Genomic DNA, 11,935 nt, shown 5'->3' with positions numbered 1-11,935 from the left:
GATTTTATTTATTTATTTGACAGAGAGGGACACAGTGAGAGAAGGAACACAAACAGGGGGAGTGGGAGAGGGAGAAGCCGGTATCCCGCCGAGCAGGAAGCCCAACGCGGGGCTCGAGGCAGGGCTCGTTGTGGGGCTCGACGCGGGGCTCGACGCGGGGCTTGACACAGGGCTCGATCCCAGGACCCTGGGATCATGACCTGAGCTGAAGACAGACGCTTAACGACTGAACCACCCAGGCGCCCCAGCGTGATCTGCCCTTTCTTGAGTCCTTCGTACCTCCCTCCTGAGCATTGTTCCAGGGCAGTGTGGGGAAGAAGCCCTCTTTGCCTCAGGCCCCAGGCTGGGCACCAAATCTCCAGTACCCTCTTACTTCTAGGCCCCCCAGAAGCCTCACCGGACCAGCCGAGGGACCAGCTTGGTTTCTAGATGACTGTGCACGGAGGGCCCTGGGGGAGGTAGGAGAAGCAGCCCCACACCTGTACGTGCCTCCTGGCAAGAGGGAGCTTTGCTTGCTCGCACACACACGCATGCTGTGTGGGCTGGATGCTCCTGAGACAGAGATTAGCGCCGGATGTGTGTTAGGGGCTGCTCTTAGGATATTGTTTGTGGAAGGGAGCAAGCCCATCATTCCTGCAGGGACCCCGAGGGGCCAGTCACCGCACCTGCCACACCCACCACACAGCCCAGACCCTCAGCTCTTAGCTCCACACCCAGAAGGCTGCTCCCGGGCAACCCTGCGACACTAGGCCAAGGACAAGCCGAAGTGCTGGAGAGCCAACGGTCCTATCAGGAGGCGTTAACAAGAGACAGATGGGAGTTGGTGGGCTTTCTGCCCTCTGGATGGGAGCCCTCTGGCTCCCGGGACTCCCCAGTGGAACTGACCTTCAGTTGCCCACAGAGGCGGTTTGCTGGAGACCATGGCCCTCCCTGGCTGCCTGCCTTCCCCCACCTTCTCCCTCACTCCCCCTACTGTGCTATCCGGGGTCCTCTACCTGCAGTTGAATCCTTCTCTCTGGGTGGACTTCTGGGGGCACCCAAACCAAGGCACATGCATGCACGTACACGGTACACATATGTAGCACACGTGTGTGGACCCATGCACCAGACACGTGCACACACATCCCTGCAGGCCCAGGCAGGCAGCCATGCACACACACACACAGGTACAGCCCACACTGCAGGCCCACTCTCACAGACGCACCCACACATGTGGCACACACACGTGTAAGGGGTGAAGGAGACACAGCGGCTGAGGACTGTTCCCTGGCCCTGCCCACTGTGCAGTCTCACCCCATGGCCAGCCTGGCTGGGCCCCAGAATGGGCAGTGGGCAGCACACACAGCAGTCCAGACCCTGCTTGGGCGGGCAGGCCACCGCACAGCCCGCATGATACCCGCCTCCTGCCCCACCCTCCAGAATGCTGCTTCCAGGCCTCGAGACAGGGGAGAAGAAGCCAGATGATTTCCTATGTTCACCCCGGTCCCACTGCCCCACCTTTGTACCAGCTCCTTTACCCCAGGAGCAAATGCAGGCTTTGCAGGAGAAAATGAAATCAGAAACAGAGCCCCCAGAGGCTTCCCTCCTACATATCCCCCTAGAGGGGCCCATCCTGGGGAGACCGGGCTCCTCCTGATCAGTTCCTGCAGCAGGGGCCGGAGGTGGGGGGAGCTTCCTGGTCCTGCTGAGGCCTGCCTCTGGGCGCGCCTGGGGCATTTTCAGCCTCCTGCTTCCCAGCTCTGCCTGAGGCTCCTGGGGGTGGGGGGAGCTTGCTGGTACCCCCCCCCTTCAGGCTGGCTCCTCGGGCTGGCAGAGAGAGGCTGGGGCCAGGGAGGGTCCCCTGGGTAAAGGTGCCTGTGATGAGCCGCAGTGCCAGCACATCTGTGCAAATATTACCAATTATTTTCCTCACTATAAACACCCAGCAGGAAGGCAGGGAAGCAACCAACCCAAACTGTTTAAAATAGAAATCGAAATTGCTGCACAGGGAAGTTGGACAGCAGGCAGAGAAGGGGCCCTGCACCAAGAATCTGGGATCCCCCCACCCCCTCCAGCTGCCCTTCAACTGCACCTGCTCTTACTGCCCCCGCCCTGCAACTCCACCCCAACTGTCTCCTCCGCTAGACAGGCAGAGCATAGGGGAAAGTCCTCGTCTGTGGGCTGGGGGCTAGGAGGGAGGGGGGTGCCAAGCAGGCCCCCACGGGGGAGGGAAGACGGCTGAGGGAGGTGGCCACAGAGGACCCAGCACGGAGGCTGCCCAGCCCAAGCTCCTGCCCCGGCCAGACCATGGAGCCACGGTGCTGTGTGAACAGGAGCAGGGGGAGGAGGAAGCCTCCCTTGTAGTGGCCACGGGCCTTGGGAGACTGGGCCAAGTGGAAACAGTGACCTGCCACCCACTCCGAGTGAAAGGAATTTTTCTGGTGGTGGAAATGGCGAGAAAGCTGCCCCCAGGCAGCCTTTCCCGTCCCCCCCTCCACAGCACAGGCCGGCAGTCAGCAGGTCTCCCATACACTCCCACGGCTTGTCAAAATGTCGAAACGTGTCCATAGCAGTTGTTAAATAGGCCCTGCCCCAAGCCCCCCAAAGGTTTCCCTTTCCTGACCCCCCGAGCCCTCCCCCAGAACCCCCCAGCTGGCTGCCCCGGAATAGAGAGTTAACAGCCGACCCAGCAGTCCCCTACCCCAAATGCACTGGTCCACGCCTGGGCTGCCCTGACCGTTAGATACCTCTAACTGTGGCCTTGCCCACCTCCCAGGAAGGGGGCTTGAGGCAAACCCGCCCCTCCTCAGCATTCCGCTCCCGGCCCTGATGCTCTCCAGCGTCTCGGCACATCTCCCAGGCCCCCCAGATGATGGGACGGGGTGTGCTGAGACACGGGTCAGTGGCCAAGTTGTCAAGCATGTGAATCCTGAATGTCACAGCAGGAAGGGACCCAGTCACAGTCCCTCGTGCTACAAATGAGACAACCGAGGCCCAGAGAGGGAGGTGAGCTGCCCAAGGTCACCCAGCAATTTGTAAGCCAAGCCCAGGCCGTGCCTCCCAGGCCGCGCAATTGCTAAGCTAGGCTGGTGATTGTCCGCCTGCCGAGAAAACACAGAAAATCCAGGGATGGCCGCTGCGGCCCCGTGAATATTAACACACCTGCTTCCCTCAGCCTTCCCTCCTGGGCTGTTTCCTGCTTCAAAGGCTTCCCTCCCCAGGGCTGACACTTGGGTCCTTCTATTTTGGGGGAATGGCAGGGGTGGAGCGGGAGGATGACAGTCTCGCCTCGCCCTGCCTGCCCCAAGCTCACAGCAGACACCCCCTCCGGCGGGTCCTCTCACATCCTCTCTGCAACCAGGGGAGGCAATACTCTCGGGGGGGGGGTGCCCCACAGAGACACTCAGATGTTCTGAGCAAAAAAAAAGGCGCTCCTGCGGCCCATCTGCATTTCCAACCTACATCCCTTGAACTGCTTTTCCCTCTCTCCCTCTAAAGAGCCAGGCAGGCTTCAAAGCCACTTCTAGCTCCGTGAGGAAATAAGAAAGAAAGAAATTGCCAGAGCGCAGGGTGCCCGGAGCGGCGGCCAGGAAGGGGGGGAGGGGGCAGGAGACACGGGTACAGCGGTGGGCAGAGCCCGGAGTGAAGCAGCCGGGGCAGGCTGTGGTGACAGAGCACCTTCAGGGCACAGCGCCGTGGTGCTCCGGTCCCCGTCTTACGGAGAGAGAGACTTGAGACTGCCAAGGCCCTCTTTCCTCCGGGTTCCGCAGCTCAATGAGCGGGACCAGGGCCTCCGGGAGCCCGCTGTGGCTCCACCGTCACCCGCCCATCCCCTACTTCTCCCACAGCCTCATCCACCCCCAGCGCCCCCACTTCTTCCCCGTCCCAGCTCCTGGCCATGTTCCCTTCTGAATCCCCTCCAGCCCTGACCCAGCCGCCTGGGACACACAGCCGGTGACAGTAGTCGATCTGGAGCCAGACTGCCCAGCTCACATCCTTGCTTCTGGGCCACCTGGGGCGTTCTCCCATCGGGAAAACGGGGCTCCTGGTGGTGAGCACCGCGTAGGGTGTCTGGATGTGAGCGCCCACTAGCATGGCTCCCACAGCAGCCTGGGATCGCCAGGCAGTGCTCTGTGGGAAAGGTCTTCAGTTAGCTCCAGTGGACCACCACCCTAAATGGCTTCCCCACCAGACATTCCTGAGCCCCACCCCCACCCCTGCCCTACACAGCCAGACAGATGAAAGCTGTAGTCCTGATATCCCTCGACCTTGCAGACCCCTCGGCCCATCTCAGCTGGTAGCAGGCTGAAGACCCAGGCCTGTCTCCTGTGTTCCTTTATCTGCTTCCTCCACTCCCTGACCTTTTCCTCCAAGCTGATAAACATCCGCCAGGACACAGTTCTAGAAAATCCCATCTTCTCTGTAGCCCTTTCTGACAACTCCCCACCCACCCCCACACACACATACACCCCCCAATGAAACAGAACTAACTCCCCCTTTCTGAACCAGCACGGCCACATCACTGACCTCAGACAGTGGAGCTCACGTCTGATGCCAGCATCCCCGGGTGTGGCGCCGAGCCTCCTGCTTTCAGTAGAGGCCACACGGCTAAAGAGGGTCCGGGTCAGGACTCTCTCCACTGCAATTTCTCTCTCAGAGGCTTTTTTTTTTTTTTTTTTTTTTTGAGGAGATAGAGCAGAGAGGGGGGTCTCTAGCTGGGCGGGTGGAGGATAACACAGACCGGAGACAGCAGAGTAGACCCCCGGGGGTTCCAATCTGGTGGTAGGTGAATAGGGCCAGAGCGTAGAACTCTCACCCACCTCCTCCTGCCTTTCATCTGGGATGCCCCAAAGACCGTGGTGAGGTCTGTACTCTGTAGGAAGATATAACCAAGGGCATAAGGAAGTCAGAGTGGCTGTTTGCTTTCATCCCTTCTGGTCTCCTCAAAGCTCTGGGCCGAGAACAGAGAAGAGATTCTTTCTCAATTTCCCTTGCTCCCAAATCAGGTCCTGCATCACTTCCATCCCCACCCTCCGAAGGAGCACACAAGTCACTGACCTGTCCATTGCCACCTTTGAAGGCCAAGGCTGGGGGCCTCACTACCTTCCCATCCTTCCCCAGATCCTGTGACTTGGCCTCCCCCAAAACTCCCTGATCTGTCTACTTCTCTCAGGCTCCTGCAAAAGCCTCCTGGATGTTGTGACACAGGCTACAACGTGAATGAAGCTTAAGGACATCATGCTCAGTAATATAGGCCAGTTACAAAAAGACGAATACTCTATGATGCCACTTGTATAGGTGCCTAGAGTAGTCAAATTCACAGAAACAGAAAGAATTTGTTTGCCAAGGGCTGCAGGGAGAGGAAATGGGGAGTTGTCTAGCAGGTATGGAGTTTCAGTTTTGCAAGATGAAAAAGTTCTGGAGACAAGTTGCACAACGTCGTAAATAGACTTAACACTAATGAACTGTCTGCTTCAAAATGGACAAAATGATAGATTTTGTATTATGTGTTTTGTACCATAATTTTTTTAAAAGCCTAGGGCAAGTAATAGTTATTACTGTAAAGGAATACTCTAATACTATTATAAATCTGTTCAAGCTCTTTCCAAGGATTATTTTGATGGGAAAAAAAAAAAAGAACTAAGCCTCCGAAATGGCCTTTCTGCCCCCTCCCTGGCCTCCCCTTCGTTAAAGTGAACTTTTCTAAAGGCAAATCTGGTTGTCAATCTCCCTGATTAAAGCCTTCAAAGGATCTGTCTATCTGTTAGAAAACAACCAAACTCCTTAACCTGCTTCCAAGCCCTGCCTGCCTCCAGCTACATCTACCAACACACTCCCCCAAACTCTTTGCCCCCCACCATGTAGGCTTGCCCTTCACACTTGCAAGGTCTTTCCATATGCTATTCCCTCTGCCTTAAATACTTTTCCTTCCCTTCTTGAACTAATTAATCCCTAGTCACCCTTCATATCTTTGTCCTAAAGTCGATTCCTCTAGGAAGCCCTCCATCACCAGCCTAGCTGGATCCCTTCTCATCATTGTGCATTCTCTGAGCCCCGTGTTCCCCTTTTCCAAAGCCCAGATCCCAATTGCAATTTTCCATTTATTCCTCTGAGTATCAGATTAATGTTTGTCTCCCCCCACTGTAACTCTGGTGCCCAGATAGATGACAATTTAAGCAAACAAAACCAAATTCGTGGTCAAAGGTATACAAAATGAACTACATAAATTGAAACATAATAATAGGGACGCCTGGGTGGCTCAGTCGGTTAAGCATCTGCCTTCAGCTCAGGTCAAGATCCCAGGGTCCTGGGATTGAGTCCCCATTGGCTCCGTACTCAGCGGGGGGCCTGCTTCTCCTTCTGCCAGTTGCTCCCTCCTGCTTGTACGCTCTCTCTTGCTCTCTGTCTCCGTCTCTCTCTCTCTCTCTCTGACAAATAAATAAATAAAATCTTTAAAAATATATATTTTTAAAAAAAAGAAAAGAAGCTGAGGTCCATAAAGATAAAGAAACTGCTCTTGGTCACAAGCTAGTAGGTGGGGGAAAGCTGGAACCTAGGCTGTCTGGCTCTACTGTCCACGCACCTTGGCCATGACCCCATCCTGCCCAAGTCTGATGCCACCAAAGTCACAGATATATATCTCTGCCCCCCTTCTCTTCTCCCATTGCTTCTTTCCTCTCCCCTTCCCTAAATGACACTGTGCAGGGGTTAGGGTCATGGAGAGAGAACCACTTGTTTTACCCACAATGCATTTTAGGGAATATTTACTCCCCGTTAACTCAAGAAACCCAGTAAACCTGCCCAGAACCTGTCAAGGCACCTGGTTGGATGAAGACCAAGAACAGCTTCTGGCCCCTTCTGAGCGGCCAGTGAGAGGCAAGGAGGACAGAGTCATAGGAGCTTACAGCCCACCTAGGTGCGATCCAGAACAGATGCCTAGAACGGGATAGGAATCTTGGGAAACAAAATCGCCAGGGCCTGGGAGGCAGAGCGAGTGGTCATGGACAGGATTGGTGGTGGCAGCCAGAGACACGAGAAGCTTGAAGGCAGAGCCTTGCTTCCACACCGTTCCCCAAAATGTTGCCCCACGCCCAGGGGACAAATCAGCTGCCACCCTGTCCACGAAGGGGACCTGTGTGTCACCAAGGGAAGTTGGGAGAGATGGTGCTGGAGCAGAGGTCCCCCTGGAGAGCTGCCTGCTCAGGTGGGATGAAGTGGGGAGCTTCCCAACCACGGACAAGGAATGAAAGGCAACCTCCGGTTTTAGACTTGGATTGTTGAGTGCCCCCACAGGCCAACTACTGGGCTTATTCTTTTTTGTATTAATCCATATTTTATAGACAGGAAAAGTGAGGCTCAGAGAGATAAGGCAAATCACCCAACCAGCTGGGAAGTTGGGGAGCCTTAAAATTAACTGTCAAGTCTTCAGCTCTGTGCCTCAAATCCCATCAACCCAGCAAGGGCGGGTAGGAAAGTAAAATAAATACGCAGGAGCAGAGATCAGCCTCCACTCCTGGCTATAACAATTCTTCATTTTCTTCTTTACCCAAATCTGGGCGGGAGCTGCATCTTGTTATTTGAGCAGAGAAACATCTCAGAACTCACAGCCCTCTGCCCAGCATCCCCTGCCAGCTCCAGACCTGCGCCCCAAGCCTACAGGTGCAGAAGTGATGAGCGGCCTTCTCCAGCTGCGCTGTCTCCCTAGGGTGGTATATGGAGGATGCCAAACTCAGAGAAGCCAATTAAAGACCAGCATCCTGGGGGAGCTGCTGGACTCAGTGCTACTTAAAGCACCCCCACCCCAGCAGTCTGCCCAAGAAGCTTTGGGGAGCTGCCTGCCAGGAGCTCCCTAGCCAAGGGTCAGGGGCCAGGAGCCAGGCTGGCGAGCGGGGAGCTGCCCTGCTGCCCCCACCAGCCAGGAAGCCTGTGTTGCTCCAACTCCCTCCCCAGACTCTGCTTAGCCTCCCAACCTCCTGCCATCAGTGAGCATCAGTTAAATATTGACTAAGCATCTATTAAGCACGGAACAGTCTACACTGTTCTCCAGGGCAGAATGAGTCTCTTTTCTTCAGAAATGACACAACTACAGACAGCCTCCCCACTGGTCCTTTAACACACCAAGTGTGCTCTGTCTAGCGTGGCTTTTGCACCTGCTGGTCCTGGTCCTTCCACCAGAAACACCCTTCTCCTCATATCAGCACTACATCACTTGCACAAATGTCACCTCTTCTTAGAAGCCCTCCCCAGCCATCTCACCCCTAACCATTTACCTGCCTTGTTGTTCTTCATAGCTCTATCCCTGCCTGACATTTTATTACCTGTGTTTGTCAGCCTTCCACCATTGGCAAGCAAACTCCATAAGGACTCCTGGGTCTTACTCATGGCTTAGAACAGGGACTAGTTCTCAGTAAAGATCTGTTCTATGAATGGGATCTGGGTCCTGGCTCTATTCTAGCTGGGACCAGCTCTGTGTCCCCAGGAGAGCCTCTCCCCTCCATCTCCCAAGGCTCCCCCTTTATAATGTGAAAGGATTAGTGGTTTCTAACACAGTCTTAATTGGAGTTCCTAAGGGTCATCCAAGGGAGAATGGGGAAGGAGGGCCCATGAGTTATTTTTTTTAATTGAAGTGAAATTCTCATAACATGAAATTAACCATTTTAAAGTGAACAAGTTGGTGGCGTTTAGGGCATTTACAGTGCTGTGCAACCACCACCTCTATCTAGTTCCAAAACATTGTCATCGCCCCAAAATGAAATCCCATACCCATTAAGCAGCTGCTCCCTTTGCCCCGTCCCCCCAGCCCCTTGCTCCCACCAATCTGAGTTCTGTCTCTGTAGATTTCCCTATTAGGAATATTTCACATATGGAATCGTACCGTATGTGACCTTTTGTGTCTGGCTTCTTTTACGTAACATAATGTTTCTAAGGTTCATCCACATTGTTGCATGTTTCAGTACTTACTTTTTTTTATGGCTGAACAATATTCTGTTGTAGGCATACACCATAATTTGTTTATCCTTCCATCCACTGACACCATGAGATACTTGGAAAAGCTTTTCCATTTGTGGTAAGACCATACCATCTGACTAAAATATGTTTGATGGACAAAAGCTTATACAACAGGGTCAGGGGCGCCTGGGTGGCTCCGTTGGTTAAACGTCCTGCTCTTGGTTTCCGCTCAGGTCATGATCTCGTGGTCATGAGATCGAGCCCCACATCGGGCTCCGCGCTCAGCGCAGAGTCTGCTCTAGATTCTCTGCATCTCCCTCTTCCTCTGTTCCTCCCCCACTCTCCCACACTCTCTCTCAAATGAATAAAAATCTTAAAAAATAAAAAAATAAAAGAAAACAAGGACGACATAACAAAAGAGATGCTTGCGGTTTCCGGGGCCTGATTCCATGATTCTGTAGCTGGCCCCACAGACACAGCCTCCATCTCTGGACACTGAAAGCAGGCCACAACCCACTAGAGGCATTGTATGTACTTCATCTTTTCACTCCTCACCCTCAAGCTTGCTGAGGTAGGGACGATCGTTACGACACATTCAGGTAAGGAAATGGAGACACAATGTGCTGCTCAAGGTCATGCAGGCAACATAGGTCTTGGAGCTGGCATCTGAGCCTGGATTCTGGATCCAGAGGATGAACCCTTAACCACCAGTGTGTTGTCTGCCTGGGGCCCTCCGCCGGCCTCTTGGTCACACCTCACCACGCAGTACTGCCAGTGAGGGGCTAGACGAGTGGAGCAGACGTGAGCGCTGAGTGGAGGGGTGTCCCCTGATGCTGATATCAGAGGACAACCACCTGCCTCGAGGGCTGTTGGGACATTTACATGAGATCAGGTATGAAAATGCAAATCTCGGTGCCCGGTGCATTCATCGTGACTAATATGTATTGACTCAGAGGAAGGAGAGCTCAAGCTCGCAACAGATGGAAAACACCTTAGATCCTGATTCTCAAAAAGCTTCTACTCTAAAGGGGAAAAGAGGTCCAGTCCAGTGTGGGCTTCAGTTTCATCCTCTGTAAAATGCTCCCTCTGCGTCTCACACGTACCCTCATGAAAGCACCTGATCTTAATCGTTTGTTTGCCTGCATGTCTCCTTATTCTACCATGCACTCCTCAAGGCAGAGACCCCATCTGCTTATCTATGAACCCTCACAGCCCCAAGGGAGCTCAGAAAATGTTTGTAACATAAACAAGTAGTGAACTCTGAGTCCCTCTCCAGCTCAGAACTTCTTCATGTCTGAGATTTCTGTTCAACAAATAATCCGCAATGGACTGGCCTGGGTCCTGCAGGACACACAGAGATATGCCATCCACAGTACTCCAAGAATACCCACTTCTAGCAAATCGACTTTTAGGAATTCGCGTTACAGATATCCTTGCCCACGTGCCCAAAGAAGTAGGTTCAAGGATACTCACGGACTCCTGGTGCTGTGGTAGCACTCAGAGATTAGAAACAGTCTAAATGCCCATCAGTAGAGATCTGGTTACATAAATGCTGTTGCAGTCATCTAATGGGACGCTGTGCAGACATTACAAAAATGAGGCAGGCTGAGATAAACCAATATATAATCTCTGAGAAAGATGCTTGAGTACAAAAAGAAATTTACATAAGTCTACTTATTATGCTATTTGTGTATTGTGTTTTTAAAGAAATACATCTATGCTTCTAAGTGCAGAGTCTAGCTCTAGAACAGTGAAGGCTGATAAATTATGTTAGCCACAAACATAAGCAATATATGTAACTTAAATTTTCTCAGCATCCGCATTAAAAGATAAAAAGAAACAAGTGAAATTAATTTTTATATATTTTATTCAACCCAATATATCTAAAATAGTATCATTTTAACATCTAATCAATATTTTTAAATTATTTTTTCCTGGTTGATTGAGTTATAATTGTGTATTTTAAAATCATTAATAAGATATTTTATAATCTTTTTTTTTGTACTGTCTTTGAAATCGGGCATGTATCTTACACTTAAAACATATTTCAGGGGCACCTGGGTGGCACAGTTGGTTAAGCATCCGACTCTTGGCTTTGGCTCAGGCTCAGGTGGTGATCTCAGGTTGTGATCTCCGGGTCGTGAGTTGGAGCCCTGCTTCCGGCTCCATGCTCAGCACAGAGTCTGCTTAAGACTCTCTCTCCCTCTCCCACGGCCCCTCCCCCAATGCTCACTCTCTCTCCCTCTCTCTCTCTCTCAAATCTTTAAATCTAAAATCTTTAAAATATATATATATTTCAGGGACGCCTGGGTGGCTCAGTCAGTTAAGCGTCTGCCTTCGGCTCAGGTCATGATCCCAGAGTCCTGGGATCGAGTCCCACATTGGGCTCCCTGCTCAGTGGGGGCGGTCTGCTTCTCCCTCTCCCTCTGCCTGCCGCTCCCTCTGCTTGTGCTCTCTCTCTGACAAATAAAATCTTTAAGAAAAATAAAATTATATATATGTATTTTGATTCAATATATATATATATATATTTCAATTCAAATTAGCCACATTTTATGTGCTCAGTAGTCACATATAGCTAGTGGTTGTCATATGGGACTTCAAAGGGTAATAATAATCTCTGGGAAGAGATTTTGTGGAATTTAATACCATGGAAGGAAGAAGTCGCCTTCACTATATGTTCTTCTGTTCTGTTTGACTTTTCTCCCATGTGCATGCAGTACTATTTTTTTAGACTTACAATCTTAAAGGTAAAGAAAAACACAGAAAAGTCAGAAAGAAAAACAGAAAAGCAGTGATCTCAGAAGTAGGAAGAGATTCCAAACCTGCAGGTGCAATTTTGGGGAGGTCAGAAGAGGGGAGCTTTTTCAGAAGATGAGGAGGAGGAAGTGGAAGAGGCAGTACCCTGAGGTGACTTCATATTTGGCAGCCGGGACACCGCTCATCACTCATAGGTGGCATTTGAGAGCTGTGTCAGGAGAGGGCAGGGCTGGAACAAGACTGTAGC

Source organism: Callorhinus ursinus, unplaced genomic scaffold (genome assembly GCF_003265705.2).
Source record: "Callorhinus ursinus isolate GAN/ISIS: 27379988/994484 unplaced genomic scaffold, GSC_fseal_2.0 scaffold8, whole genome shotgun sequence".
Classification (NCBI taxonomy): Eukaryota; Metazoa; Chordata; class Mammalia; order Carnivora; family Otariidae; genus Callorhinus; species Callorhinus ursinus.
Note: the sequence above shows the minus strand (reverse complement) of the source record.